This window comes from Hemitrygon akajei, chromosome 24, assembly GCF_048418815.1.
Source record: "Hemitrygon akajei chromosome 24, sHemAka1.3, whole genome shotgun sequence".
Classification (NCBI taxonomy): domain Eukaryota; kingdom Metazoa; phylum Chordata; class Chondrichthyes; order Myliobatiformes; family Dasyatidae; genus Hemitrygon; species Hemitrygon akajei.
This window is the reverse complement of record NC_133147.1, coordinates 58,456,007-58,462,006: the sequence shown is the minus strand read 5'-3', so window position 1 is coordinate 58,462,006 and position 6,000 is coordinate 58,456,007.

Below are 6,000 nucleotides of genomic sequence, written 5' to 3'. Positions count from 1 at the left end.
CACAGTTCTCTTGGTGGACTCCCTCACTAGTCCCCTTCTTGCACAGTCACTCCGCTTTTTAGGACGGCTTTTTACAGGCAGATTTACAGCTGTGCGATATTCTTGATGATTGACTAAACTGTATTCCAAGGGATATTCAGTGACTTGGAAGTTTTCTTGACTTGTGCTTTTCAATACTTTTTCTTATGCAGTTGCTTAGAGTATTCTTTTGTCTTTTTGGTGTAGTTTTTGCCAGAATACTGTTATGACTGCTGAACAGACCTGATGGAGATGTTTTGCCTGTTTTGCGGGAATTTGAGTTTTTTTATAACAAAGCATGTGAATAATAAAGACAATGTCATGGTAGATTGATTGACTGAATGTTAAGTTTAAAAGTGATCTATAGATTAGTATTTGCACAAACCTCTGTAATGTACTACATTATCATCACACATGTATTGGTTCACACTTTGTAATATAGACCTAAGCTAAGAACACAACCCTTGGTATTTTTTTGGCTAACATGAAGAATAAAAATAGACAGTTTCTTAAGTTGGAGTCTGTTGTTACAAGAATTTGATATTAAAATACAACATGTAAAGGGAAGTGACAATGTAATTGCTGATTGTTTATCCAGGTGTTAATTTGAAAGTATATCTGTATTATTCTTGTAGTTAATGACCACTTCTGTATCATATTCGACTCTGTATTGTGCTTTACTAGTTAATTTTCACCCTGGTGAAAATTCCTTGATGGATGAGGTTGTTATGAGTGCTGAACAGACTTGACAGAAATGGGTTGCAGAGTTAATTATTTCCTCCCCCTCTTTGAGAACTATGAACTATTGCTATTGCTATGCTGCTAATGAGAGAGAGAGATGAAGCACAGAGGCAGGGACATCTGCTACAGATAAGAGAAAGAGAGACACACACACATTTGATTTATGTATTATGGCTTCTTCCTGGATTGGTTACCTTTCGCTACAAGGACGTTACTTTGCTCGTTAACATTCATAAGGAGACAGCAGGAGTGGCTTGATTTGATGGACATGGTCATTTTGAGTTGATGGATGGCTGATACCCCGTCAGTGGGAATAAAGGACAGGTGTGGGGAGACACCCTAAGATACACCAGTGGACACTGACCGAGTGTTGTGCTCCCACAGGAAGGTGGGGGCTTCGAGGACCAAATCAGGAGATCGGTCAACAAAGCTCACATTGTGACGGCAGGGCCGGTGGGGACTTGTGTGTGTGTCCACTCATGCCAGAGTGACGAGTCCACCACAGAATAACGGTCTAGCCGAGAACGGAGGGGTCATAACCGAATGACCACAACTGTACGACGGAATAAGAAGACAACGGAAGGTTTGCCTGCTGCAGCTGTTACATCTCGCTCGCTCTCTCTCTCTCCAACAAATTACAATACAACAACCGCAACTACCTCAGCACACATGAAGTGAACTGAACTTTATATTCTTCAATGACAATTCATTTACCCCTAGACATTGATAGAATTTGTTTATTATTGTTGATTATTATTCCTACACTTCTATGTTTATTATTGCTAACCTGTTTTATATGTATATCTGTATTTTTGATATTGTATTGCTTAGTTTACTAATAAACACCTTTAGTTTTCGGTACCACCAGACTCCAACGGATTTTTCTATTTCTGCTGGTCTATAAAACCAGTTACGGGTACGTAACAATACTGACTCACCAGCAGTTCGACGTTCCAGATACAGGTGTATTTTTACGACACTCAAGAGAAACACTTGGACTATGCACAGTGATATCCATTAAGCTGATTATGCGACTTCTAAAACCAATTGCCGGCACCAGTGATATTTAGTATTTCATATTTAAGGACAGCGGTGGACAGGGTGGCGAGGGTGGCGTGGAGTGGTGGTGAATACTTATGCCATCAACTATTTTCTGTTTCATATTTGTAATTAGTATAGATCACTTTGTAGAGATCTGTTTAAACTTTGACACAAAGAGCCTATTTCTGTTGATCAGAGTCAAAAAAGCTAAATAAAACATGAAAACTTCCAAGGGGAATGAGTATTTTTTAGAGGCATTGTAGGATGTCCAGGAGCCTGAAGGGCCATACTCACTCAAGGTATTAGAAACAGTTAATTCCCTCCTCCCCAGTGCACATGAACGGGTCCTCCGTGAAGACAGTCAGGAGCACCAGGTTTCTGAGAGTGTATATCACGGATGATCCCACCTGGTCCCACAACATCATCTCTTCATACAAGGAAACATAATTGCGCCTACAATTCCTGAGGAGATTGTTGCAAGCGTGGCACCACGGCCCCATTCTAACCACTTTATACAGGAGAAACAGTGAGAGTACCCAGAGCTCCTGCATCTCCGTAAAGTATGCGAATCGCAAGGCTTCTGACCGCAACCAAGCAATGGATTGTCAGGACTGCTGAATGAATCATCAGGGTCTCTCTCCTCATCAATGCAGGATATAAATCAGAAGAGCTACACTCACAAATGCCCCAGAATTGTCAAGGACCCCCCCCCCATCCATCAATCTTTTTGTCATCCTACCATCAGGCAGAGGTACCACAAGTTAAAAGCGAGGATTCTTAGGCTGGGGAGTAGCTTCTTCCTCCAGGCTGTGAGACATCTGAACACATTGACACCATCCATTATACATTACTTATGACAGCGCCAGGAGCAGTAATCCTGCTGTATATTTAAGTATAGGACCTATATGCACTTTGTGTCAACTTGAACGTCAATAGAATATTTTATACCATCTGTCAGTATATTTGTTTTTGATATTCTTTTATGTTTTGAATGAGATATATGGACTATGATTTGCACCTTGACCCCAGAGCAAAGTCGTTTCGTTTAGCTGCATTTGGATGACCATAAACTTGAACTTGAACTCTATCTCGACCTGTCAATATTCGGTCAGTTCCAATGCAATTCGCCCTCATTCTTCATCAGTCCACCCCAACCTCATTAAATTTATGATCCATCGTATTATCTTAGCGTTCAAAATTATTGGAAAACTTGCTTTGCAGTCTTTTGTGAACCAGGATATATGACAGACAGATTCGTCTAATATTCTTTTCAGTGTTTTGACAGATCTATTTTTGTCCTCAGTAAATGGTGGTGGTTATCCATCCTGCCCGGCAATAACAGGGACTAATGCAGGAGAGTTTTTAACTTTGAAAAACCACTGCACTGCGGCAGTCTCAGACCTGTCGATCACAGAAGTCTCAGTGCAGTTTTACGAAAAAGCGTCACAAACTGGGGACTTGCTTAGTTACAGTGGATGACGTCTTCCGTGCCTTGGCATGCCCTTCGCTCTCGACGGAGCGCTGCAGAACCGCCTTCCTAGTCGTTGGATCTCAGCGTACATCTTACCGGCCCAGCCCAGTCCGCTGGAGCTGGTTCCGCATGCTAGCACAGCCATCTCCCTATTTTTCCGGGGTACAAGGCCGCCGGCTACCCTACTCTGGTTTACCTCGACTATCGAAACGTTCTGGCATGTGGCCGCTGTCCCATTGGAGCCACGTCTGAGAGTTCAGTGACTGGTGGGGACCAAAGATGATTGAGCTGCCCTGAATGGGCCGACACGTCCCTTCGTCAAAGGTGCTACCCTTCTCTGGACATCCCATTCAGCCCCATCAGAAAATATAACATAGTAAATGCCCAAATAATGGGCGTTCTACGTCACTGGCAATCCACGTTATACATCAGTCTCCACCCTTACTGTGGAAGAGTCTACGGTTTGCAATAACGGGCTGATCCGTCGCCGGGGTAAAGTCGTATGCTATTTTTTTTCCGGGTTGACATATCCTGCACTGCCTTAAACATAGACATGCGCAGTGGGGTGTGTCAGGAATGGACAGGAGGAGGAGTATAGGAAACTGATACAGGACTTTGTGATATGGTGCAACTCAAACTACCTGCGTCTCAATATCACCAAGACCAAGGAGATGGTGGTGGACTTTAGGAGATCTAGGCCTCATATGGAGCCAGTGATCATTAATGGAGAATGTGTGGAGCAGGTTAAGACCTACAAGTATCTGGGAGTACAGTTAGACGAGAAGCTAGACTGGACTGCCAACACAGATGCCTTGTGCAGGAAGGCACAGAGTCGAATGTACTTCCTTAGAAGGTTGGCGTCATTCAATGTCTGTAGTGAGATGCTGAAGATGTTCTATAGGTCAGTTCTGGAGAGCGCCCTCTTCTTTGTGGTGGCGTGTTGGGGAGGAAGCATTAAGAAGAGGGACGCCTCACGTCTTAATAAGCTGGTAAGGAAGGCGGGCTCTGTCGTGGGCAAAGTACTGGAGAGTTTAACATCGGTAGCTGAGCGAAGGGCGCTGAGTAGGCTACGGTCAATTATGGAAAACTCTGAACATCCTCTACATAGCACCATCCAGAGACAGAGAAGCAGTTTCAGCGACAGGTTACTATCGATGCAATGCTCCTCAGACAGGATGAAGAGGTCAATACTCCCCAATGCCATTAGGCTTTACAATTCAACCGCCAGGACTTAAGAACTTTTTAAAAGCTATTATTAATGCTTTTTGAGATAGTGATTTAGATGCATATCATATTTTTACTGAGTTAAGTATTGTATGTAATTAGTTTGCTACAACAAGTGTATGGGACATTGGAAAAAAAAAGTTGAATTTCCCCATGGGGATGAATAAAGTATCTATCTATCTATCTATCTATCTATCTATCTATCTATCTATCTATCTATCTATCTATCTATCTATCTATCTATCTATCTATCTATCTATCTATCTATCTATCTATCTATCTATCTATCTATCTATCTAATGCCCCAATCCACTCTCGACGATCTGCTACTTACACATACAAAATGTTTGAGGAACTCAGTGGGTCAGACAGAATCTACAGAGAGGAATAACGAACAGACATTTCTACCAGTCACCTTTCAGCTTGTACGCTTCACACCCCCCAGCTTTTATTCTAGCTTCTGCACCCTCCCTTTCTGGTCCTGATGAAGCGGTTCTGCCCCAACGTCACTGTTTATTCCTCTCCATACATGCTGCCAGACCTTCTGATTTCCTCAGCATTTTGCTGGTGTGTTACTGAAGCTGCCACAGTGTCCTTTTTATTGGCTAGCTATTTTGCCGTTTTCTGTTTCCTCGCTTTCAATATATTTTTAAATAATATTTCAGCTCTGTTTACCTCTTTAAGCCCGATGAAACCCCTGTTCATAATCCACATTCTTTTAAGGGAAATGAATAAATTATTTCCATATTTGCACCATTTACATTCTGGCCACTTTATCATGTATACCTGCTCATCTGCTCCTTAATTCCAATATCTTATCGAACAGTCACGTGGCAGCAACTCGATGCATAAAGGCATGGTGACATGGTAAAAAGTTTCAGTTTCTCTTCAGAGCAAACATCAGAATGGAGGAGAAATGTGACCTAAGTGACTTTGATCGTGGATTGATTATTGATGCCCAGACTGGGTGGTTTGAGTATCTCAAGAACTGCTGATCTCCTCAGATTGTCCTACAGTCATTCTCTGGAGTTTACAAAAAATGGTGCGAAAAAAAATCAAAAGAAAACCATCCGGCAAGTGGCTGTTCTGTTGCCCTTGCCAAATAGACAGAGGGGAATGGCCAAATTGGTTCAAGTTGCCAGGAACGTGATAGTAACATAAATCATCAGGTACTGTGCATCTCGAATGCATAGCGCGGGTGTCCTTGAAAGGGATAGGCTACAGCAACAGAAGACAATGAACATACGGAATGTTCCCGGTGTTAGGTACACGGGCTGCATAATGACGCGGCCACTGAGTGTATTCCTTTACGATGGGGGTTTCCAGACACTGTCATTTATTTGATTTTTAACCTCTTGGTTTCTCGCTCACAATGTTTTCTTGCAATACAAATTGCCAAATATTCTATCTTTATCATAGATTTCTGGTTCCCTGCGTTTCTTTGGATAATTATATCCGTGCTGTGCCTTTGTTTGCGCTGACCTTTCGGTCTTCGGGTGAATATG